This window comes from Mustela erminea, chromosome 1 (assembly GCF_009829155.1).
Source record: "Mustela erminea isolate mMusErm1 chromosome 1, mMusErm1.Pri, whole genome shotgun sequence".
NCBI classification, from domain to species: Eukaryota; Metazoa; Chordata; class Mammalia; order Carnivora; family Mustelidae; genus Mustela; species Mustela erminea.
In genome coordinates, this window is record NC_045614.1 from 29467671 (window position 1) to 29494642 (window position 26972).

General features: G+C 40.1%; 1 protein-coding gene and 1 long non-coding RNA gene across 7 annotated transcripts in view; one reads left to right on the forward strand and one right to left on the reverse strand.

Moving 5' to 3' along the window:
• The window catches only part of FHIT (fragile histidine triad diadenosine triphosphatase), a 1423921-nt gene that overhangs the window by 1319945 nt on the left and 77004 nt on the right, over positions 1 to 26972 (reverse strand). The window lies entirely within an intron of this gene.
• Positions 10092 to 24566, forward strand: LOC116599410. The gene is made up of 3 exons (XR_004289356.1): positions 10092 to 10153; positions 13226 to 13228; positions 24555 to 24566. It is a non-coding gene; the product is annotated as an uncharacterized LOC116599410 (long non-coding RNA).

Below are 26972 nucleotides of genomic sequence, written 5' to 3' on the forward strand. Positions count from 1 at the left end.
TTTTCCAAATGACCAGTCCCAAATTGCCACTTTCACTAACCTTTAGGAGTGTGAAGGGCTTAAATGACTCAATAAATAAAGATAACGCCTCCTTAAGGATAGGGACCATGTTACACCCACCGTGTTCCCGCAGCATCTACATGGCACCCAGCACAGACTAACTCCTCAGTACTTGGAAAGCTGAACTCATCTTCCTCCCACTCTATGTTCCTGTCCCTTAGCAACGACTAATTGTCCATTGCACTGTGAGTGGACACCAGCATCAGTAAGCTTCCATCTCGGGGACAAAGTCAAATGGGAAGAAGGGCATTCCTGTAGCATCCATCTCTGGTTGTCATCAACACACTTCCCTTCCTGGGCACATCCACGTGAAGGCAACAAGCAGCTTGTCTGTGCTGAAAGCCTCCCCAACACTAGCAAGGCAAAACACTCATAGCCTTGTCCAGGAGAGGATGGCACGGGTGGGTGCTGGACCCGAGAGGTGGCCCAGGCACCGAGCAGTCTTGGCAAGCTCGGAGAGCAGCAGCGCACTCGTGGCCCTCGGCCATCACCATTTGCCTGTCATTTGTAAATACAGAACAGAACACAAGCCCCACTCTGCCACGCACTTCACAGCAACATCCTGATAACTGTGAAACATAAAACAGATTTCTTTGTTAATTGGATATAAGCCAGACCTGAAAAGAAATTTTTTATAGGTCACTGGTGTCATACTGGTAAAGGGCTTTGAACAACCCGGGCTTTTTTTTCTCAGTATCTGAGCAGGATTAACAGGAGGACTGGCCAGCAGCTGCCCAGGATGCCAAGCAAGAACAGGTACTAAAGTATCTCCACAAAAGTAACACACAGAAGAAAACAGCATTTGTCAGAACTTTCTTCAAGAAGGGAAATGTGTTTAACTGTAAGAAATACTTTGATGAGACCATTAAGGCAAGAGTAGAGGTAGAATGTTCTAGAACAAAACAAGGTCCATACAATGCCTTTATGTAGGATCAATCAACAACCAAGGGCTTTCTTTTCGCTGAGCTGACTGAGGAGGCCAGAATGCTACATCATCATCCTTCTCCCAAGCAGCATTGATCAAATCTGATATGTCACTTGATTGCTGAAGAGACACCAAACAATCAGTCTGCTTGGGCCACCTACATGTCTTGACTAAACACTGCTTGGGATTACCAGTTCTTATAATAGAAAAGGTCTGGCTTTTTTCTTTTGGCTCTCTTCCCATTCCCCAGTATCTTTGCCTCCTTTCCCCTGGGGGCACATGGACAATTCAATTACACGTAATTACTGAACACCTCAGTATAGAGTAAGGAGCACAGCACAATCTTGATCACAGAGGAGCACATGCACTAAACAACTAAGTTAATATAAGGCAAACGGTTGAGAGTTCTAAGAGAGAAGTATTCAAATACAAATATGGGGACACAGATAAGGGGCCAAGGAAAGTCTCATGGAAGACATGACATTTATGGAGGGCCTACTAGGATCATAGGAGCTGACCAGGTGCAAGAGAATTGTAGAGGAACTCAAAGTTAATAAATGCATATACCAACACATGACAGCCTAAGATGATACTGTGTCTTCAGAGATCTACAGAGTCTCTAGTGGCCAAAAACAATCAGTGTGCTGTGGAATAGCAGGAGATGAGGCAAGAAACAAAGGTCGAAGCCAAAAGTTAAAAAGTCTTTGGATGCCGTGCCAGAGGCCTGGGATTATACCCTAGAAGAACTAGGGGGCTACCAATGGTTTTAAGCTAGAAGCAAGCAAACTATGTGGTCAAACTTGTGTCCAATAAAAGCATGCTTGCAGTGATGTGAAAATTAATGATTGGAAGTGGAGCGCCAGAGTGGAGGTGGGAATTACCATGGTTTAGGACCAGAATGGGAAATAGAACAATGAAGACATTTCACAGGCACCATCAGTGGGACCTGGTGACTCTAGTGCACAGTGATAAAGAGGGAAGAGTCCCTCTCAATTAATTAATTCCTATTCATCCTTCAGATCTCAGATCAAATGCCACTCTTCCTAAAGGAAGCCGTGCAAATCCCAGGAAAAATTAGGTCCTTTCATGACATGCTCTCAAAGCACATTGGACTTTTCTTCCACAGCACTTATTTCAGTTTGTAATGCTATATTTGTGGGATAAATCAAGTGAATGTCTATACCTGCTACTAGACTATGGGCCTTGTAAGGGTCTATTTTATTTTCCATGTATCTCAAGCAACTGGCACAGTGTCTGACTCATAGTAGAAACTCAGAAATTATTTCTTGACAGCAAAGGTTAAGAGCAGGCAGGTAGGGACCATACAAAGACTTCCATACTGCAATATAGTGACATGATGAGCCCAGGAACAAAGGCAGGGTATGCAACAGAAAGAAAAGATGAAAATGGGGAGACGAAAATGAATCCCAGCTTGAACATGGGGACTTGGAAACATCTGCAAGAATTTCAGATGGAGATTCCCAACAGCTTTGAACTCAGGAGAGTCCATCTAGAGATTATAGATTCAGGAGCTATCCATATGGCTGAAAAGACATTAGTCACTGATTTTCTCAGGTTGACTATGTAACTCCAGAAAGGAGAGGATCAAAGATGGAGCCCTTGAAAAAGCCAAATGTAGAATCAGCTAAACAAGCCAACAAAAACACTTGGAAAGAAAAGTTTGAGAGCCAGGAGAAGGACCAGGAGAGAGGCAGATTTCAAAAGACCCGGTGAGACAGAGTTCAAGAAAGAAAAGATGTCCGTCAAGGTCCTATACTGCCAAGGCATTGGGAGCTGGTTAGCAGACCTAATAAAGCAGTGGGTTCTCTAATCAGGCAATCATGTCTACTTCCAAAGCAAAAGATCTCTGGACCTCCAAAGAAAGACTAAAAGAACAATAAAAGCTGAGAACAACATGTGTCAAGAGAAGAAGACTGAAAAACATGCAAGAGAAAGGGAATAATTCATTCTCTCATTTAATTAGTTTTAAACTCTTATTATGGGCCACATACTCTATATTGGAAGTGTAGCAGTAAACAAGATTTGATGGTCTGTGGGCCCAGAAGATTTTAGAGGGGACAGAAGGAAGATCAAAGAGAAGGAGTCTGACCTTGAAAATCCATGAGACCTCTCTTCCCTCTGGGCTAGAAAGGAAAGAGAAATGATCCAGGGCTAATAATTACAGATTAAAGAAATACCAAGGAGGCAGGAAACTTCAAGGCCGTCATGGGCTGAGTTTCCCTAAAGGCAGAACCTGAGATGAGGGCTTGGGTGCAGAAGTTTATTTTGAAGATGATTTCAGGAAGTAGAGACAAAGGAATACAGAAAAGCCAGGGAAGGATTAAAAACCAATGGAAGGGTATATTATCAAGTTTGCCACTGAATGGAAGGGCTTTATTTGGCCAGGACTTCTAAGAATGCATCCAGAATTATGCACCTAAGAATGAAAATCTGGAGCATTTATTCACATGTTTAAATACCCAGGGGTTGACAGTGGCCCCTGAGGGCAGTTACATCCCTGACACTTCCAGGCTCCTCTTTGGCCCAGGCCAGGAAGGCTCCCAACCTGAGAGAGGGTCCTGGGAAGGAAGCAGAATCAGGTGGTACAGGTGAGACAAGTGACTGAGACAAAACTGGTTACGACAGTTGCAACTGAAATCAGAGACCAGGGGCTGTGACAATAGCCACCAGGGGAATCAGCCACAAAGATGGTATTGGTGAGAACTACAAGGAATTGACAAATCTTTCAACCTAAGCTGAGTCAGGAGGGAAGGAATGCTGGAGAACATGGCTTGGGTAACTCTTCCAAGGTTTAAGCTTTCTGGCAATGAGTTTGGCCTCTTTATAAAGAGATGAACTTGGGGGCTTATTAGTAGCTAAAAGTTGAGATTAAAAAGAAGGCTTTTCTTTCCCACAGGACAAGGGCCATGATATTAACTGTTGATATTTATTGAGTATTTATTGTGGGGCAAGCACTTAGCAGCAGCATCAAATGAATTATCCCTGCAACCACTTATAGTAAGAAGTGCTATTGTTTCCCTTTTACAAGTTAAGAAAGTGAGGCTAAGAGAGTTTTCTACATTTTTAAGATCTATGGAATAGGGATGCCTGGGTGGCTCAGTTGGTTAAGCAGCTGCCTTCAGCTCAGGTCATGATCCCAGCATCCTGGGATCGAGTCCCACATCGGGCTCCTTGCTCAGCGGGGAGCCTGCTTCTCCCTCTGCCTCTAGCCTGCCACTCTGTCTGCCTGTGCTTGCGCTCTGTATCTCTCTCTCTCTCTCTCTCTAACAAATAAATAAAAAATCTTTAAAAAAAAAAAAAAATCTATGGAATAACAACCTATTTCAAGTCTGTGCATCAACAACCCACACTTGCATAGTTGTGTCTAAACACAGATACACACACACACACACACACACATACACACACACACTAGGTAAAACCAAATATGAGGATTTCCAGAGAATATCGTTTGGTTGGCTTCTCCACCCATTACTCCATTATGTGGATAATGAAGCACTTCTAGACTCTGTGGAATGAATCTTTAATTTTTTTTTTTTTTACATACACCAAATGATCAATATCTTTTCTACAACTATACAAGACTAGGAATGAAGGGGGCACCTAGGTGGCTCAGTGGGTTAAAGCCTCTGCCTTCAGCTCAGGTCATGATCCCAGGGTCCTGGGATGGAGCCCCACATCGGACTCTCTGCTCAGCAGAGTCCGATGAGCCTGCCTCACCCACTGCACCCACCCCCTGCTTGCCTCTCTGCCTATTTGTGATCTCTGTCTGTCAAATAAATAAATAAAAATCTTTAAAAATTAAAAAAAAAAGACTGAAGAATGACAAACATAAAAAAAAACTGAAGAAAGACAAAAGAATGAAGAAAATAAAGGACTTTTAGATCTAAAGACTGGAGTAAAAACAAACAGCAAAATACCACTCAGACTACAGAGCTGAAGTCAACAAAAAGCATCACAGAGGGGAAAACTAAAGCAAGTAAAGATGTTTAAACTCATTACAGACCAAAATGTAAATCTGATTGCAAAATTATCTGCATCTTTAATCTGGAAGTTCATGATTATGTTGGAGGTAAGAGCCAAAATTTAATTTAAAGACCAATTTTGGCCAATCACCCCTATTTTCTTTAACAAAAGAGCAGGGAGGGAGAGAGAAATGACATCGCTGATATCCACAGAAGGCCAGAGGAAGGAAAAGCAGATGTGCTCACATCACTGACACACTCGTGTCTGGCTTGCAGAGGCTGGTTAGGCAATGCTGCCCTCCCTAGAATGGGCCTGGTTTATAATTAGTTTGGGCTGTGGAGGTCTGTATCATTAAAAAGATGACAACTGGACGCTTGCCACAATCAAGATAATGTTTCATAATCAAATTAACTCAGCTCAAGAGCTTGATTTGGATCCTGTTTATGGTTAACCATCAAATGGCTTTCAGAGCATAAGATACAAAAAAGACACCAGGTAAGTAGCACAAGAACACAAGAAGCATGTGAAGATATGGCCATTTGTTAGCCATCGAGCACTCATGATGGGGTAGGGGCAAGGGGACAGTGAGCACAGAAGGAAGGAATTAGAAAAATCCCTCAATCAATCCTCCAAGAACTGAATGCATTTTTCAGAAAATCGTATTAAAACCACATGCTTTAAAGTGCGTATGATTCCATACTTCAACAGAAGCATTCTATCAGATCCTGAGTTGTTGGAAAGCAGAAATCTTCAGGTCATTTGTCTTTGCTGCATCAGAACCTTGTGCGTTGCCTGGAGCTGTATGTGTACTCAGAAAACCTTGCGTCTGCAGCCTGCTGTTATAATAATTAAGAAAGGACAACATAGAAACATAGAAAATCTTTTTGATCTACTGGGAAGTGAAAATCATACGTAGATTGTGACCATGTACAAAAATAGGCATGTTTCAGGACAACTACAATGTTGATAATGTACAAAGATGAAAACAGTAGAGTTGGATGTTGGAATTCTGTGTGTGGTAGTGTTTGTCCTAAGACTGCCTAATGTCAGAATGTCATCTTTTCCATTTCAAAAGCTATCGATGTCTTCACATTGGAGGGAGAGAAGGTACCTGGTAGGCAGTGAAACACTGGCATACAGGATAAGCTTCAAACTCCATAGCTTGGCACTAAAGCTCCTTTGAGATCTGGTCCAGCCAAGAACCTCATTTGCATATCCTGTCCATCCTCCTTCCTTCTTCTCCATCACACTTAATTACTTATCCTTTCGAAATGCATCATAGGTCTCGCTTTCTATTGCATCCATTCGTTCTTTCTTTTTCCCCTACACATACCAGTCTCACTACCTGGAACACCCTTCCTCCCACCCATTCTTCACGAGCTAACTTCTATTCATTCTTCAAAAACAGCTCAAATATCCCCCAAGAAGGCATCCCTGATTCTCCACACCTGACACCAGTCTCATGTTGTTTGCCCCACATCTGTTTCTATAACAACTTAGACTTACATCTCTCAGAAAGTTTGTCACACTGTCTTCCAATCACTGGTTTACCTGTCTTTCTCCACCACGAGCCTAGACACCACCTACAGATAATGTAAGGCTACCTTGGGCTACACAGGCCAATGGATGACCCATGGTCTTTTTTTAACACACTGTGACAGTGTGATCACTCCATCAAGACATTTTTTTTTTAAAGATTTTATTTATTTATTTGACAGACAGAGATCACAAGTAGGCAGAGAGGCAGGCAGAGAGAGAGAGGGAAGCAGGCTCCCTGCTGAGCAGAGAGCCCGATGCGGGACTCCATCCCAGGACCCTGAGATCATGACCTGAGCCGAAGGCAGCGGCTTAACCCACTGAGCCACCCAGGTGCCCCTCCATCAAGACTTTTTGATTGCAAGTAATAAACATCCATTGAAACTACTTTGTGCACAAAGAAAGCGAATTTATTTATAAGGACACAAAGATATTTCCCAAAGCCCAACCTTGGAAAGTGCAGTCACTAAGGTCTAGACCCCGGAGACAGAAAGCTTAGAGAATCAAGGCAGCTTGTCTCTTAGTCGGTCTGATTATCCCCTCTCTGCACCCCCTCCCACCATGGCTGAATGCATGAGTTCATGCTACCTGGATTCATGCCTGGCCTTGCCACTACCCAACAATATGGTCTTGGATAAATTAGTTAACCAACCCCCCCCCCCCAGCAACTCAGTTTCCTCTTCTATAAAATGAATGAGAAGAAGACCTACTCCATAGGGATGCTATGAGGATTACTGAACTAAATCCAAGAGATAAACCTTCCATAGCTCCCAAATTCACCTACCTATGCAGTGTATCTGCAAATGTCTTAGTCCCAAAAGCCACCTTCTGGAACAGACGTTCTGACTGGCCCATCTTGAGTCAGCTATGCATCCTTTATCCACTCAGGGGTGGCCTTGGAAGCCAAGTTACACACTAAAACATGACGGCCAGGATCACCGTTGAAGGTGAGAGGGTAGTTCTAAGAGAAAGTGGCCATGGGCTAAGCCGTTACCACAGACAGACGCCTCTGCCCACGCAGCCACGGCTGTGGGCCTGCTTTGGATTATAGCTGGGGCTCCTTCACCTCACGGCCCTGCACGAGGCTCTCATTTAAAACACACAGCTGCATATCTGTCTGCAATGGCACCTAAGGGAGCTCCACACACCAGCACTTAATAAAGCTTAATGGTGATTATGGTGACACTGACAAGAATGACGGGGGCACCACAGGCCACACCACAGGCTACTACTGCTTCTCTGCAGTTTGCTGCTGGGCCCCGTGGCTTGAAGTTGATGTTGGCACATCCTTCTAACTCGGCTACTGTGGCTCGAGTCTGGGGCCAACCCTCATCAGCTCCTAGCCGGCTGCTAGTTACGTAGATTTATACTCCACTAAATCTATTGTCACCTAAGGATTTCTTCCTTGCAGCCCGGGTTTAAAGAACCTAGGCACAGCATCTGATAAGCAAAAGAGGAAAGGCCTCCAAAGACAACTAACCGTTTGATTCAAAGTGTTCCACTGCTGCTCTAGCATTTCCGAGTAGATGAGATTAACCTGGGAAACTGCATCTTTGAAATAGAAAGTTGCCTCAGCCCTGGGCTCTAAACCTAGCCCATAAAGTCCCGTGGGCAGCTCTGTATCAAATTTTTGCCCTCCCAGTAAAATCTCCGCCACAAACAACTGGATTTGTAAACCAGTGTGTCTTCAAAGAATCTTCACAACATGTTAGGTCATGCGGTTTTCAAAACAGCCCTGATGGGTAGGTATGGCTGTCACCATGTCACAGAAGAAACTGAGGCTCAGAAGGCTTAAGACAGTTGCCTAAGATCATGCAAGCTGCAAGCAGTGGAGCCCTAATTAAACCCAACTCACCCAGCTCCTTGCCCATGGTGCTTCCTCTGTCACCTGCTTCCCTGATTTCAAAGTAAACACCTCTAAACTATGTGAGGACACATTCGAGAACCACTGTTCCGTGGCAGTGCCAAGTAAGGTAAGCTGGGTATCCACCCATCGAGAGGAGCTCATCAGATTCATATAATTAGCTTCCATGGAACATTCCGTTGGCGGAAATGAAGCAGTAAGCCTTATTTCTTTTACCACCAGCACCTCCATCATCGTCACATTTATTCAACCCTCCCTGGACACCAGACACTGTGTCCCGTGCTCTACAGGCACTACCTCAGGTAACCCTCACAGTGATGAGATCCTTTTATTACTCCCCATTTTACAAATTAAGAAACTGAGGCCCCCAAAGCCAAGAGCCTTGCCCAAGGTCATATGGCAAGTAGCCAGATAGATATTTGAAGCAAGAACTATCTCATTCCAGACTCCAAACCACCATTTTTTAGTGTTTAGAGAAGTCATTTCCAGGAGCAGCATCAAGACCTCAACACGACTGCCTTTCATAAAAATATTCTGCCTTTGAATTTCTAGCTCTCAACAGTAAGTAAAATACGCTAGAGTAACTGCCTCAAATCCTTTCTAGAAGCAGGTAGGAAAAGAAATACATAGCCAGGATTTCTCTTAAGAATTTGAACCAAATTAAAAAAAAAAAAAAAAAAAGAATTTGAATAACAGGGTATGCATATAAAAGAAGTTTCAATACAGTTTGCTGTAGCATGAAGAACAACCTCACTTTCAAATGGTGAATCCCAGCTCATGTGTATATGGCTTTATAATCATTCAAGTAAGGCTGTGGTGCACATCACTTTAAGGAATGCTGGTACTTTAAGTGGATTTAAAGAGCAAATGCAGCCTAAAATCAGTTGCCATCACTGAACACAATCACCGGAAGGCCTGGAATTCACGTTGGAAAATTCATCCAAAAAAAGACCCAGAGAATGGCATTGTTCACCCAGGGATCAAAGACAACCTGAATATTTAACTCATTACCATCTATGAGGCTAAAGACCTTTAATGGCTACTTGTACAAGACAGAACATAAATAAAAGACAATGACTGATGGCAGAGTGCAATGGTCAAGAGCACTCTGGGGACAGCCACCTCTGGGTAGGAGTCCTGACTATGTCATTTACCAGCTCTGTAGTTTTGGGCAAGTTGCCTAAACACGCTAACTGGTTTGGTTGTCCATAAATTTGGATAAAAGCAGCACCTATTTGATGGGATTTCTGTGCTTAATAAACAACAGTTATTGAAATGATGACATTGGGTGACGATGATGATGGCAACAAAGATGCTCATCTGCCTGCTTTTTCACTCCTGGCAAAATGAGTACATGGGAAATGGACAAGTTCAGGACAAAAATAGCATATTCCTCTTTCTCTTTCCTGCTTTTTGAAAATTCTTTGCACTGTTCATCTCTGTTCAGAACCTGATTTCCTCTTGAGACTCCCTCTCCCACAGCTTCTGTTAGCAGAGAAAGGAATGTTTCTTCTCTTCCCAGCTGCGTGTGGGCTAAGGAATTTGCCCCTTCTTGGTTGTCTCTGGTGCTACAAACCTTCAAAGTGAATGATCTTGACTTAAGGTGACTCTCCTCTTTATATATTATTATAATCAGTGACAGCTGGCTTGGTTTGCAAATTTTCACAACAAGGGCCCAAAATATAAGGCCCACTGACATTTGAAAAGTGTTACTGATTGAGGCCTCTGGCTGGCTCAATCTGGAGAGCATGCGACTCTAGATCTTGGTGTTGTGAGTTTAAGTCCCCCATTAGGTGTGGAGATTACTGAAAAATAAATAAACAAATAAATAAAGTATTCACAACGTAAACACTGGAGCCATCCAGTTCAGTGCCATTACTACTTAGGTGACTATGGAGGACGGGGGTGGTGGGGGGGCGGGGGGGGGATGAGCATTCTAAAAACACCAACAGGATACCAGGCAGAGAACTGGAGCCTTATATACAGTTGTAGATCACTGAATACAGAATCCAAATTTCAGTGACATGAGTACGAGAAAATGTAGAGAGTAAGTAAGGAGATAGTTTCTTTTACTATCCTTATCAAAGAATATCTAAAAGTTTGCAATAGCAGGTAAGGGTGTATATGTAAGCAGCACTGAGCACACCATCCTCTCTGTCTGCTGCTACTAAGGATGTAAAAGAAGAAGGATAAAGAAAAGCTTTGATCATAATGAAAGGGAGGGGCAAGTTCCTGGAGGGCAGGAATCATCTGTGTCCTGGTAACCAAGGCATCCCCAGCACCTGGAACAGAGTTTGGGAAGTAGAAAGTATGCAAAGTGCGAGATGAATGAGAGAATGTGTGGATGCGCCCAAATGCGACTCGAGTCAAAGCCCAAATACCCTGGTAGGTTTCACCAGTCTCCCTTATTCATCTGAAAGAATGTCCTACCTTGCTGGTCATCACCACCATAGACAATAATGAAAACACAAACTCATAACAAAATAATATTTTAAACATACATAGCATACTAGGTCATTAAAAATAGACTAGGGAGTATTTTACATTGAGACACTAGGGAACATCATTACTTTGAAATGTCACTTTCTGCTTTAATTAGTACGCTCTAATGATAAGTATATGTCATTCTAATCTAATGAAAGTCTTGAATGCTTATGGAATCTGGGTCACAGCCCTCTCTGGGAGATACAAGAATGTACAAAGAACAAACAGAATGCATGTGTTGATGTCAACCAGCTCACTTATCTTTATTAATATAATTGCCAAAGTTTCAAGTTTTAAAATCTGAGGATAAATTTGTTCACCACACCAAGCACTCCCAGTACAGCAATCTGATCTTTCACGTCTCTCAAGACAGTCTAAGCTGTTGGAGGTAAGGGCCACATGAAATTCCCAGATCCTTGGAGGTCTCACTCAGAACAAGATCACCTGCTGAGAGGTATATTTTGAATAAAGACAACAATAGTTCTGCTTGTTCCCAGGGAAATTTGTAAGGCTGCCGTTGCTTCCTTCCACCTATTAGGGGGCTTTATCCAGGGAGAATATGCTCATTCTTCAGAGCTTCAAAGACACAGATAATGGACTTCTCCTTTTCAAAGAGAAGTCTTAGCTGTTGCTCCTTTCATTCAGCAGTCAGAATATAAAAGAACCAGAGTGATACAGACAAATACCTCTGATCTGCTTGTTGTGACAGTATCAGATAAAGAAATTCTGTAGCCCAGAGAGATAGCAGATTCTTTCATTTGAATGTCAATACCAAGCACCTCTCCCAACCATTCCACCGGAAGCAGGGAGAATGTGTCTCAGAGAACGCAGAAGCTCTCCTGTGGATGTGGCTTCAAGTTCTTTTTTTTTTTTTTTTTTACAGTTTCTGGCAAAAAGGGAAGAAAGAGAGAAAGAAAGAAAATCAAGGACTAATGTTCTCTGCTTCCTGTTCTCCAGATTCGTAGATTCACCAATTGAGTGACCCACCAGCTTTCTCAGGATTGTAATGGCAAGGTCGGGTCTCAAAAGCACTCGGGCAAGTTACCAAGCTTTTAACCAGCTCCCCTGCAACAGCCTGCTTGGTTACCCAGGGCCTCATTCCATGGCAAATCTGCAACAGGAAGAGGAGAGGCGCTCAGGCTGCCCCACCGGCCCCACCCTGAACTCCCATCTACTATTCAGGGTTCATGCAGATAGGCTTATTCACAAAGCCGCAAGGACCCCCCCAACCCCCCCCACCCCCCCACCCCCCTCTTGAGTCTCCTCACAATCGCAAAGCAATTTCTCAGGGGGGAGCGAAAGCTTTACCTGCCTTTCACGGAAATGGCTCCCAGAAATATTATCTTAAAACGCTTTCTCTTAAAAAGAATTTTTTTTTTTTTATTTTAAACTGAGAATTACATGCTGTGCTGAAATAGGATGGTGGTGGGTTCTGATTATATCTTTTTTCCCATTTCAGTTTTACTCTTCGGTATTGAAAATACTAGGTTGCTCTCTCCTGCTCTCCTTTTCCTCCCTGATTCTGAAAGTTTGATCTGCTGAGTCAAAAGCAGCGTTAGTATTAAACTTTCATCTTTTATCTGCCCCCTCCCCCAGTATCTAAGAACAATGGGATTATGCATCATTTCCCACTATGGATGTGTTCCTAAGAACTGCATGATAAATAAATCAAGGCAAGTGGCGTGTTTTTTTTCTTAAAGATTTTATTTATTTATTTGACAGAGAGAGATCACAAGTAGGCAGAGAGGCAGGCAGAGAGAGAGGAGGAAGCAGGCTCCCCGCTGAGCAGAGAGCCCGATGTGGGACTGGATCCCAGGACCCTGAGATCATGACCTGAGCCGAAGGCAGCGGCTTAACCCACTGAGCCACCCAGGCGCCCCAAGGCGAGTGGCGTTTTTGAACAGAACTCCAATCACTGAAAAGGGAAAAGGATACCTGGGCTTCCTAACCCACTGCAATTACTTTTGCTCCTCTTTTTTTTTTTAATTTATTTATTTTAAGTAGACCCTGTGCTCAACCATGGGGCTTGAACTCATGACCCTGAGCTTAAGAGTTGCAAGCTCTACCAACTGAGCCAGCCAGGCGCCACTACTTTCCTCCTCATTTAAAAAATCAAATTCTTGTACTGTGCTTCAGTACCTTATGGTGTGACAATATGAAAAGCTGTGCGACCGTTAAAAATGATCCTTACAAAAATGACAATGGAAAATGAAAAATAATATTTGTAACATCTAAATCTCTTTCAAATGAAAAATTATGCCACAAAATTTCTGTAAATTAACTTTATTTCACTAGAATTTTTTTAAAACATCCTATACCAAAAGGGGCAATCCAAATACATTGGAGTAATTGTTAACATTTAAAATTAGGCTGTTAAGAAATAGTAAGTTGCTTTAAAAAAAATACAGTTAGGGGGCGCCTGGGTGGCTCAGTGGGTTAAAACCTCTGCCTTCAGCTCAGGTCATGATCCCAGAGTCTTGAGATCGAGCCCTGCATTGGGCTCTCTGCTCAGTAGGGAGCCTGCTTCCTCCCCACTCTCTCTCTCTGCCTGCCTCTTTACCTTACTTGTGATCTCTCTTTCTCTGTCAAATAAATAAAACTTTTAAAAAAAAATACAGTTAGACTGTTAGTCTTTAAAGACCACATTTTAGGGAGAAGACTAGGTATCTGAGGCATAGCACACACAAAAAAAGGTAAAATATTAACTACTCCATTGATGCGAAATGTCCAGAAGAGACAAATCCATAAACAGAGGATAGGTTTCGGTTTCCAGTTCCTGTCAATGGACTGACTCATAAAGCATATGGCATTTGTGACCAGCTTCTCTCACTTAGCATGTTTTCAAGAAAAATTCTTGTTGTACCATGTATCAATACTTCCTTTTTAAAAAATGGAGTAACATTCCATTGTATGGATATACCACATCTGTTTATCCATTCATTGTAGGTGGACATTAGGATTATTTCTACTTTTTGGCTATTATGAATAATGCTGTGTGAACATTAACATACAAGGTTTTGTGTAGATATATGTTTTCAGTTCTCTTGGGTATATACAAGAATTGTAAATGACCTCAGAGTAGAATCCTGGGTCATATTATAACTCTATGTCTAACCTTTTGGGAAACTGGCAAACAGTTTTCCAAAGTGGCTGTGTCATCTTACAATCCCACCAGCAACGTATGAAAGTTCTCTTCTCTCCATATCCTCACCAAAACTTGCCATTGTTTTCTTTATGTTGGCTTTTCTGGTGCACATAAAGTGGTATTTCATTGTGGTTTTGATTTGGTTTGATTTCCCTAATGATGAATGTTGTTGGGGATCTTTTCATGTGCTTATTAACCATTTGTATAGCTCCTTTGGAAAAATGCTTCATCAGGCCCTTTGCCCATTTTTCAATCAGATTGTCTTTTATTATTGAGTTGTAAGAGTTTTTTATGCATTCACACAAAGTCCCTTATCAAATATATGATTTTCTCTCATCCGTGGATCATTTTTTCACTTGCTTGATGGTATCATCTGAAAAAAGTTTTAATTTCAATGAAGTCAAATTATTGACTTGTATTTTATCATCTGTGCTTTTGGTGTTATATCTAAGGACCCTAACCAAAGATCACAAAAATTAACTCTTACTATATCCTTACTATATAGAGATCCTTACTATGTCCTTACTATATACTATAAGGATATATCCTTACTATATCCTATATTACTAAATCCTGGAAGATTTATAGTATCAGCTCTTACTTTTATGTGTGTGTTGCATTTTGAGCTAAATGTTGTGAAGTGGAGGTCTAAACTCATTCTTTCACATGTGTATATCCAGTTGTCCTGCCAATACTCCTTGAAAAGACTAATGTTTCCCCATTGAATTATCTTAGCACTCTTGTCAAAAACCAAGTGACCATACTTGGAAGGGATTACATTGAGGATGTGGATCATTTGGGGTAGTATTGGAATCTCATTGATGTTAACTTTTCTGATCCATAAACATGGGATGTCTTTCCATTTATCTATTCTTTAACACTGTTCAACAATATTCTATAGTTTTTAGTGCACAAGTCTTGTACTTCTCATCTCATGTTTATTCCTATATACTTTTTTGCTATTATAAGTGAGATTGTTTTCCTAATATCATTTGGAGATTGCTCATTGCTAGTATACAGAAATAAAATTGATTTTTGTATATTGATCTTGTATCTTGCCACATTGCTGAACTCGTTTATTAGTTGTAATAGTTTTTTAGTGGATTTGCCAATGCACTTTTAACTTAAACTTTTAAATTATTTTGACCCTCACCATACTTCTAGACATCAGTGTATGCTACTATCATACAACACTTATCCTCAATATTGAGCAATTAAATCTTATCTGCTCCTAGCTCTCATGCAGCCTCTTCAATTAACCCCTCAGCCTGATGACCACTCTCCACAGGAAAGCAGAAAGAACAACATCAACAAGAAAAATTACTTCTTCCTTAATTCTATTTCTAGAAATTAGTAAAATCATTCAGAATAGTAAAATTAAACATGCTAAGCTACGAAAACTCTTCTGCCTAGCAATACCTTGCTAAAATGAAGTCAAGTAAAACGTAACCAAAGTGGATTTTGACATTTCATATTTTGTTGAATACTGCTAGGGTGCTGGCAATCACTGTCTCTTACATACAAATTAACAGCCTACCATCTGTCAAGTGTTGGGATAATCACAGGGTTTAGTGCACAATATGGTTATTAGAATATGACCTGACAAAAAGGAAAAGAACACAACCTAATTTGGACTATAAAATCTATGATCTCACTTGCAAATGACAGTTTGACAAGCTATTATTCTGCATTTTGGCTTCTACAGTAAAGGCAGTTTTATGCATACGTAATTCTATTAGTTATACAGGCAACAGCCTGTGGAAGATTGCTTTAAACTATAAAATCAATTTGGTCATACAGTATTTTTTAACTAATTCTTAGACAAATATTTGCGCCATGAATAAGTGGGAATGTAATAATCTGAGCCTTCACATTTCTGAGTAAAGAGCCAATCATTTGGCAAAAATGTCTTTGTGATATTGTTGCCAGCGATTCCACGGAATTCTTCAGGGTATATGCAAAGAAAGGGCTGTAGAAACTTATTAAAACTATTCACGTGAACATACATCAAAGTCAAAAAGTTGACAGTTTTGAAAAGTGTAATATATGAAACACTTTGGCATGGAATTTACTTCATCCCCAACAGTGACATCTGCTAATGAGCATCATTAATATTGCCTACTTTTATTTATCCTAATGCCTCATGGGTGCTATCTTTATGTACATTCCTCTGTAACACCTTTTGTTTTCATCCAGGGGGAAAAAAACCCATACTGACAGCTGCCTGTAATAAAGATGATTCCAACAAAACTCTTCTGGTTACAGAGAGAATATAGAGTACCAGGCTCTTTTCATGGCTGTTTTTTGCCTCTCAAAACAGCACATAAGTGTGTAGTGTTCCTGAAGGTTATTTAAGGGTACACCCATTGTGTCTAAAAACACATGCATGAGAGAGAAATGCATTAATTAAGTCTCAAGGCAAAATGTTCTGTTGAGGTGACAAAACAAAACAGATTTTTTAATATTAGCAATTATATTACCTGGGGAGCTTAAGTGAGATAATAACTATATAATACATTAAGCAACTCACAGTGCAAATTATGTTGCTTTGTTTTAGACTGCACATCTTTTCCATTATTTTCACACTTGTTTCCTTTCATGGTAGGGAAAAATGATGTATTTTTCTGTCATGTTGGCTCAATATAAGGTGAGTCAGAGTGCCAAGGCTTCTCCACAAAGGATCTTGGGATCCAATTTTAATATGCTGAAATATGAATTTTAAGAACAGTATGTGATGAATTGTAAGGCTGCACAATACCTCCAAATTTCCCAATACTAAGACCTTCATGGCTATTCTCTGAAGAGTAGAAAAAAATTTGATCAAAATTTGGAGAATTTTAAATATATAAAAACATACAAAATACTATTCACATCCATGAGTTTAGAATGATTCATCTACGGCAGCAACCTTGCAAGTGTAAGATAAGATCAAGGAACAGAAAAACATAAGCAAAAAGATATGGAGAATCAGAGAAATTCACCGTTCATTTACAGAAAATCCAGTTCTTTTTTTCCCTTTGGAAAAAAAAAATTTTTTTCAAAAAAACCCCAGGTTCTTCCTAGCTACCTTTGCCTTTGTCACTTAGCTAGTATAATTATGATAGCTTTTTTAAATGTGAAGGCTATCTGTCATGGATGTGACTTCATAAATGAACAAAATGTGCCCTTTGGAAATTCTTCTCTCTCAGAAAGAATTATTCCCGAATTTGGAAATCCAATCAAATCCAAGCATTAACTTATGTCAAAAAAAGACAGTGAAAGAGGGAAGTAAAGAGGGACAGAGGAGAGAAAAGCTGCGGGCAGGAAGTGGGGAGGAGAACCAGGCCTGGTGAAAACACAGGAAAAAAGTTAACCAAACTATTTATGTGATGAGACTATGAATAATTTCGTATCTTTGGACTTTTATTTTTTTTCCAGATAAACAACACTTTTTAATCAAAAGCAGCTTTATACGTATTTTCTCTCCTCCATTCTTAATTTAGCATGATAATTTACATACAACAGAATATGCAAATCTTAAGTGTCCAGTTCCTTGACATCTTCACATGTAGAAACCCAAGGATCCTCCACCCAAAACAAGACATAAATTTATTTCCAGAAGATTCCCTAGTGACCCTTTCCAGGCAATAGCTTCCCCAACCTTCCATGTTTCTACCTTCTACTACCATTGATTCATAAGTCTGGTTCCTAAATTTTATATAAGTGGAACCATACAGTGTGTACTCTTTTGTTTGTGGCTTCTTTTGTCAACATGCTGTTTTTGAAATGCACCCATATTGTTGTATGTATCAGTTGTTCCCTTTTTTTCCTGAGTAGTATCCATCATATGACTCCACCACAATTTGTTTACTCACTCACCCACTCACAGACACCGGATTCTCTCACATTTTGGGTTATTATGAATAAACTGCTATGAACATCCTTGTGCAAGTCTTTTTTGTGGGCATATGCACTAATTTCTCTCAGATTAAACCTTACGAGGGAAATAGATGACATAATTTTTTATTTTAAAGTGAGATCTAGTATTCTTTATGCCCATTATATTTTAAACTAAAAGAAAATATTTAAAAATCTGAACTTAACAGTTTCAACCTAAGAGAAAGGGAATACATAAAATTCAAAGCATAAATCTGTAAAAGTTTTATGCTCCCAGATGCAGAGTTCAAACCAAGATAAAAGAATTATAAACCTCGCCGGGACCCTAGAAAAGTACTTGCTGCTCCTCCTTCTGGATCTTCATTGTCTCCAGTGGAAAGGTTTCCAAAGACAAGAAGTTTACCTACCACAGGAACACTATTTCATTTTTTAATTTTAACAACTAAAACTTCCCGCTAGCTATAAGAATAATGGAGAAAGAAGTATAATCATAAAGTTAATAGTAATCCTTTCAAATAATTAAGATGCCAATATGTCAGGGTTGAAAGATCATCACCATTCAGGAAAAAAAAAAGAGCCAAGAAACCACTGAAATGGGACCAGTGGATGCAGAGTCACAGACAGCATTTCCATGGCATCCAGCCCATGCTAGGGAAAAGATGGGTTTTCTCTGGGACAATGACAAGCACTATCTTGTTATCATGTTGCTAAGGATCACAGGTAGGATGGCTATAAATACTTTATCCTCCAGACTGGAAAAAAAAAAAAAAATTGGGAGATTGAAAGGAGGTGCTAAAAATAAATATTATTTAATTTTTTTAAAGATTTTATTTATTTATTTATTCTAGAGTCAGAGAGAGTACTAGCAGTGGGGAGAGGCACGGGGAGAGGAAGAGAAAGAATCCCAAACAGACTCCACGCTGAGCACCAGGAATCTATCTTACAACCCTGACATCATGACCTGAGTCAAAACCAAGAGTTGGAGGTCTAGCCAGATGAGCCACCCAGGTACCCCCACCCATACTTTTTGATTTCTTAAAATATTTACTTGCTCACTTACAAATTGGGTTTTATTATACTAGTAGACATTTTCAAAAATAGTCCCATTCCAAAATGGTTTCCAAAAATAAAATTATTTTTATTTAAATATGGGTGTGTGTGTGTGTGTGTGTGTGTGTGTGTCTGCACACTCACGTTCTAAGGGAAGAAATACCCAATACCCTCCTTTCCCCTTCTGCCTTCACTGGGTGTCTAACAGGGCTTAAGAATCAAACTTATGTAAGAGAGACTGACAGGAGAAAATAAAAACTTCAATAAATTATAAACTTTAGTGACTTGTTACATGTTCACAGCAGCATTTACAAGAGAATGAAGACCCAAAAAAGTGACCAGAGATGAAGCTTTTATACCTTTTAGACAAAGAAACTATAAATTTGTGAAGAACTGATAAGACAAAGGGGTTTGGGCTATAGACGATAAATGGTGAAGAGATAACTAGGAAAATACGGCTTACATATTAACAAAGTTTTTTGTTTGTTTGTTTTTGTTTTTTTAAAGATTTTATTTATTTATTTGACAGAGAGAGAGATCACAAGTAGGCAGAGAGGCAGGCAGAGAGGGGTGGGGGAAGCAGGCTCCCTGATGAGCAGAGAGACTGTTGTGGGCCTTGATCCTTGGACCCTGAGACCATGACCCAAGCTGAAGGCAGAGGCGGTTTTTTAAATACAGCCTTCTTGCCCCTAAATTCCCTATAGACGATCATAAAGATCCTTCCACCCATCTCCCACAGGAAGTACCTTTCACAGCAAAGACTGATCTCCTTGTTTTCAGGAGGATTAAGGAGGGTCAGAGTATCTATCCTTCTTACACTGGCAATTTCTTAAAGTACTTTTAATTCAAAATAATCGATATACCAAAGTGGTATATTTTGGGGTGACAATCTGAACCCCTTCTATCTACATATTCAGGATAAATGCTAACCTAGACAAGATACAGAGAAAAGTAATATAAACTGGGACTCTCCTAAGTAGGACTCTAGTCCTGACAATCTGGGTACTCTTATCTAGTCAGGTGTCACCTCCAACCCTCACCAAAGGACATACTAAGTTAACTATAAATGGAACCTAAGGGGCTAAGGTCCTTTTGTGCATTCAATAAATGATTTTGAAAGTCTTTGGTATGTCTGCCATTGTCCCAGTCGGGATACAAGGGCATATGAGTCCAACCATCTCTAGACCTGTGGAATCTTCAATTTGCCAGAGAACAAGAACCAAGGAATAAGTTATTACAAGTATGTTGTAAAGAAGTAAAATGAGAGCCCTTTGAAAGCTTTTTTTTTAAACAGTATTTTTAATAATTTTTTTATTTTTTTATAAACATACAATGTATTATTAGCCCCAGGGGTACAGGTCTGTGAATCGTCAGGTTTACACACTTCACAGCACTCATCATACACATACTCTCCCCAATGTCTATAACTGCACCACCCTCTCCCTACCCTCCTCCCCCTGGCAACCCTCAGTTTGTTTTGTGAGATTAAGAGTCTCTTATGGTTTGTCTCCCTCCCGATCCCATCTTGTTTCATTTATTCTTTTCCTACCCCCCTTACCCCTCCCCCCCGCCGGTTGCATCTCCACTTTCTCATATCAGGGAGATCATATGATAGTTGTCTTTCTCTGATTGACTTATTTCGCTAAGCATAATACCCTCTAGTTCCATCCCTTTCATTGCAAATGGCAAGATTTCATTTCTTTTGATGGCTGCATAGTATTCCATTGTATATATATGCCACATCTTCTTTATCCATTCATCTGTTGATGGACATCTAGCTTCTTTCCATAGCTTGGCTATTGTGGACATTGTTGCTATAAACATTTGGGTGAATATGCCCCTTCGGATCACTACACTTGTATCTTTAGGGTAAATACCCAGTAGTGCAATTGCTGGGTCATAGTGTAGCTCTATTTTCAACTTTTTGAGGAACCTCCATGCTGTTTTCCAGAGTGGTTGCACCAGCTTGCATTCCCACCAACAATGTAGAAGGGTTCCCCTTTCTCTGCATCCTCACCAGCATCTGTCATTTCCTGACTTGTTAATTTTAGCCATTCTGACTAGTGTGAGGTGGTATCTCATTGTGGTTTTGATTTGTATTTCCCTGATGCCAAGTGATGTGGAGCACTTTTTCATGTGTCTGTTGGCCATTTGGATGTCTTGCTTGCAGAAATGTCTGTTCATGTCCTCTGCCCATTTCTTGATTGGATTATTTGTTCTTTGGGTGTTGAGTTTGCTAAGCTCTTTATAGATTTTGGATTGTAGCCCTTTACTTTTGAAAGCTTTTATATGGTAGTTCTCAATGGGGTGGGCATTGTCTTCTAAGGTGATTTTTTTTTTTTTTTAAATTGTGAGGGGCTACCTCACTAATGGCAAATGTGATTAGTACTTTCTGGAGGGCTCCAGAGATATTAGATGTTCTCTAAGGTGCAGGACAGGCCCACACAATGAAAAATGGTCTCCTGTCTCTCATGACTTTCACATGTCCCACCACTCATGTATGTGGGGAAAAAAAAAACAATATATGATTATCTTTTTTACATATTTTTTTTACGTTTTTAGTTTTCACTGAATTTTTAAGGAATGAAACTAACAGGGAAACCAAAGGAAGACTGTAGTTCTTGTTCAACACTTCACCAATTGTTCACTATTTCAGAAAATCCCATCACTGACAGCAGTAGGGCTTATGAGACTCAGCCTACCAATATAAAACACAATGGTACTAGTCTGCATTCATATCTGTCACATGCAAATGTGTAAGAGAAAAATAAGCTTAGCAGCAAATAGTATTAAGTTGGCCATGACCCGTGACACTCAGGGATATTCCAAAATGCATTAATTGAGAACATTTTTAAATATTTCATTTTATTGCCATAATATATACCTTTTAAAAATTCTGTAGCACAATGATAAAAAATCTATATTGTAAAAATTACTGATTAAAATTATTTACTTACTTTGGATTTGCCTCTTGTTTCTCAGTCTTACACTGAAACTGTCCCTAGAGGTCTCCCACACAACTTCTTTATGACTTTTTATATTACTGTTTCTTTTTCCAATCCATTTGCTATTCCCTGTTGCCTACTGAAGAGCTTTTTAAGAACTAGAGACCAAATATATGCCACAAGCTGAGGAAGGATTTCAATATTAGAGGTATTCTTCTTGTGATTCTTCAATACCAGTCAGTCCCTCATCATAACAAAGGGAATTATCTTGCAAATACCTTTAGAAGTAAGTCCAACTAATTTCCAGGAAGGTCGGACTTGCTTGTGGTCTCTACCTCAAAACTGTGTAGGGGCGCCTGGGTGGCTCAGTGGGTTAAGCCTCTGCCTTCAGCTCAGGTCATGATCTCGGGGTCCTGGGATCGAGCCCTGCATCAGGTTCTCTGCTCAGCAGGGATCCTGCTTCCACACACACACACCCCCCCCCCCCGCCGTCTTTCTCTCTGCCTGTCTCTCTACCTGCTTGTGATCTCTGTCAAATAAAATCTTTAAAAAAAAATTGTGTAATTAATCTCAGCATATTAGCTTTATTTTAATTGTGATTATTTCCCTCTTTTTCTCATCAGATATCATTATTTATCCCAAAACCAGTTTTTATTCTAGTGTCCCCATACCTCTCCTCTTTCATTTCTGTACTTCTTCCACAGAATGGCTTCTAATCTTCTCTTAGATCCTATTTATTCAGATCAAGTAGATAAAGCAATTGATTGATTCATTGTCTTCAAGTGGAGCTGTGCCTTGGCATTTACACCAAAATACTTTGTTTATTGTAACTCACTTCCCTTTTCTTTTTCCTTTATATTATTAGTTAAACTACTATATCAATTTTTAGAAGTATATGGGGGGTAGGTAATATTATCAATGTACTTCATTTTATGATGTAAGAGAACATAAAATTCGTTTTATAAAAAGAAGGTACTCTATCTGATGAGATTGAAACAGTTGAGTCCCATCGAATTTGGAGTGGTGGTTGTGTCAGCTAAAACTCAGAGAACAGGGAAGAGTTAGCTAAGTAAAGAAGGTATTGGGGAGATAGGAAGAAAGGTCAAATCCTCAAAACCAGAATCCTCCTCTTATTAAAAAAAAAAAAAAAAAAAAAATCAAAAGAACAGATAGCAGATTACTTGAGCTGGAGAAATTGCTGCTAAAAGGTGGTGGATGAACCAATTAGGGCATGTTTTGTTGATAAAAAGGCTAACTTTTCCATTTTAATAAGTTCAAGTGCTTTAAGATATATATTAGAAGAATACTAGTTTGCACATAGAGTCATGAAACAAAGTTTCCTTTTAAAATAAATTTAAACTTGGGGCACCTGGGTGGCTCAGTGGGTTAAGGCCTCTGACTTCAGCTCGGGTCACAATCCCAGGGTCCTGGCATCAAGCCCCACATCGGGGGTCTCTGCTCCACAGGGAGCCTGTTTGCTCCTCTCTCTCTGCCTGCTTCTTTGCCTAGTTGTGATTTCTCTCTGTCAAATAAATAAAATATTTTAAAAAATAAATAAATAAATTTAAACTTAAGAAAAAAATAAGCAAAATTTTCTCTTTTAGTAAATATTAGTATAGGTAGGGATGCCTGGTTAAGGGTCTGACTCTTGATTTCAGCTCAGGTCATGATCCCTGGATTGTGGGATAGAGTCCTGCATGAGGCTCCTCACTCAGCAGGAAGTTTGCTGGAGACTCTCTCTCTCTCTCTCTCTCTCTCCCTCTCCCTCTGCTCCTCCTCCAGCCACATAAATAAATAAATAAACAAACAAACAAATAAACAAACAAGCTTTAAAAAAAAAAAAGGATGATTTTCACCTAAGTTTCAAAAAAAAAAAAAAAACAGTACAGGTAGAACAAGAATATGTAAAGATATGGCTCCTGAATTACTGAATTTGGGGATGCTCTAAACTATAACACGGAAGCAGGGGGGAGCAGAGAGGCTTTGAGATGAAATGGATGAAGGAAGCAAGGGCCAGCTCATGCAAAGTCCTGTAAGCTGCTGTAATGTTTTAGGTCTCCATCTCAGAAGCAATGGAAGGCCTTTAAAGGATTTTAAAGAGAATAATGATGAGACCGTATCTGTGTTTCATAAGATCAGTATGGCGTCAGCACATGATCAGAAATAGGTAGACCAGTGAGACAGCTGTTACAATTGCCTAAATAAGAGACCATGGTGACCTACACTCACGTGACAGCAACAGAGATGAAGGGGAATTTGAGACATAACATACATCCTGGAATCCAAGATGCCATAAACTGAAATACCATTTTTCAGAAAACATGAAGAAATATACTACTAAAGGAACATATCAATTCTAAGAAGTCATTATTCCAGAAACAATAAAATACGGAACATCTATCCTTCTTAGAATGGAGGAAATGCAAGTTTTAGGGGGTAGAAAATAGGACGTGGAGACTAATTATATGACTGATGATAATGACCAATAAATTGGAAAAAGTTGAAATTGCTGAATTCCCCAGTCCTCAAAATTCTAAACAAACTGGCTTCGCTTTTCAGCTTTTGGTCTTTAATTGACATGACAGATAAATTCAGTAATGCACATGGAGTCTAAAATTCAGAAGGTCAGTGGAAAAAATAAGAGCATAAATCCCTTCCCAGGTAAAGATATACTTGAGTAAGGCATGTTGGCTGGCCAACTGGCCTTCTAATACCAGAGGCCTAAAACTTGTACGTTGAAATTTGCTTTCAGGAATCAGTGTTCCCAGCACTCTGAAAGTCAAGGCCTCGTTGTGGCTATTATTATGAAGATGATGATTTATAGCCAGTGCCCATGGCCTAGGCCTCAAGGTTTGTTTACAATTTACAGTAAGAGGAGCCCAGCCTTAAATTATAGTTAACAACCCTTGAAGTTAAAAAAAAAAAAAAAAAGAATTATGTAAATACATAACTATCATCTTTTAAATTTATTGCTTAGGAAACAAGGGGAAAAAACATTTTGCAACTATATACATCTCAATGATCCAAGTTTAACTTCTGGAAACAAATCTATTCTTTGACTCTGCTCCCATCATTAGTAAATTTCAATGACTCTATTCCTTTTGTGACTGCCTACGGGTTTTAAAACCCCAAATCAACTGGCATTTAAAAAATTGAACAGGGTGCATTTTCTAGTGGGGGGAGGGTGTCACTATACTCACACATAGCAGGTCAGTCTAGCACACCTGGTTATTCAAGAAAACCGTTTCTCATTGGGCCCAAGGAAACCCCCCAGAACAAGAGGACGGTTTACACTAAATGAACCCAACATATTATTGGAGTAACAACAGACATTAAGAAGTATGCTACAGCTGCCAATAGCAGTATCAGGGAGGATCCCTGGATGACAGACACCATGACAAAATAGAAGGAAGAAGCTTCAGGATCAGAAGGGAGGGGGAAACCCCTCATACGACAATTTTAAAAATATATAAAGGGGAAATCATATTTAAAGTAAGCCTTTTAAAAAGCAGAGAAATCTTGTTATTTTCCCCCCTCTGCCTGCAGTAGCCTTCTGGTATTAGTGCTGCAATGCATTTGCTTCTCCATAATATTCTCAACACTAACAAGATCAGAGGAAATGATTTATTCCACCCCCTCTCCTGCTACTTCTGAACGGCAATGGGTGTCCTTGGGGACACAGGATTTCTGAATTGCTTTCGGCCATCTGATATTGCAGCTCTGCAGCCTTCCCTAGAATGAGCCAGAAAAATCAAAATAATTACATTAATGTTGGGAATCAAAGTTTATTGACTCTCCCTTGAGGTGGAAAACCAAAAAGCTGGTTACAAAAGTTGCCAGCTTATTTAATGATACCACTGCCTCCTCCCTGGTCTTGTCAAAACAGCTTTTGAAAGCATTTTCAAATAAAGCCACCTTTGGTGTGCTCTAATTCAATAGCTTACCTATTCTCTTTTAAATAAAAGCTAGAGCCCATCATCTACCCTTCCACATCCAGATCTCCTCAAAGGGAGGACCGGACAGGCCCTCTTCCCCTGCCAAGCCACTGCCAAAGGCAATTCTCCAGGGCAGTATCCCTGTCATCATTTCTGCTCCCCTCAGGAACGTTCTGCCTCATTGAATATTCTTCTAAGCCAATGAGAGAATCGTGTACTCGCCTCCCCCAGGGTAGCAATCCACATTTATTATAGCATTCATGGCTGCTAATGAAACTTGCAGCAGCTGGTTTCTCTCACGTTCCAACAACGCTATGCAACACCCAAGGTGAGGCGGGATGGATCTCATATGCACACCCATTTCATACAGGAGTCCATAGACACAAAGAGTAGGTGTCTTGCTGATCTGCGTACCATTCACAGGACAGAACTGAGGCCCTGGCAAAAAACAGGCTCAAAATAAAAGATTTCTTGAATTGGCCAAATTAAACTGAAGTAGATACTCAATTTTTGTTTTAATTAAAATGAACCGACCAGATGGAACCGAACTAAGAAAAATGTTAACTCCCTTTATGCCTGGTCAACATTTACCCCTTTTCCTTCTTTTTGTTTCCATGGTTTGGTTCTTGGTTTAGGTTTTGTTTGTTCTGCTGGATTTTTTTTTTTTTTTTACTTTTTTAAAGGAAAATTCCCAAACACAATGAAAGACAAGTATAATGAACCTCCAAATTTCCATCCACCCAGGGCCAACAGGGATGAAGATTTTCCCACATTTTCTTCACTTACTATCACCTCCTTTTTAAACTTATTAAAATATTTTAAAGCAAGGCCAAGACATTGTATCATTTCACCACTAATTTCTTTAATTGTTATGTTGTGCAGAAAGAAGTTAACACAGCAGGCCTGAGGCTGCTATCCTTAGAAAGGCTGGATGCAAAGTTGACTCTTGACTGGCATCTGGAATCTCAGACTTCAGGAGGGTTCTTGTGACCCCCAGAACTGAGAAGGATGGCTCATTGTGCCTAAACTGTTTGTACAAATAATATAGTTTATGCCAAATACCTGTTTTCCTTTTGGGAGGGCTAGAATTTTGGTACATATTAGGCAGAGCCACCCTGACCAGCCCCCAATAAAAACCTTGGGCGCCTAGTAAGCTCTAGTAAGC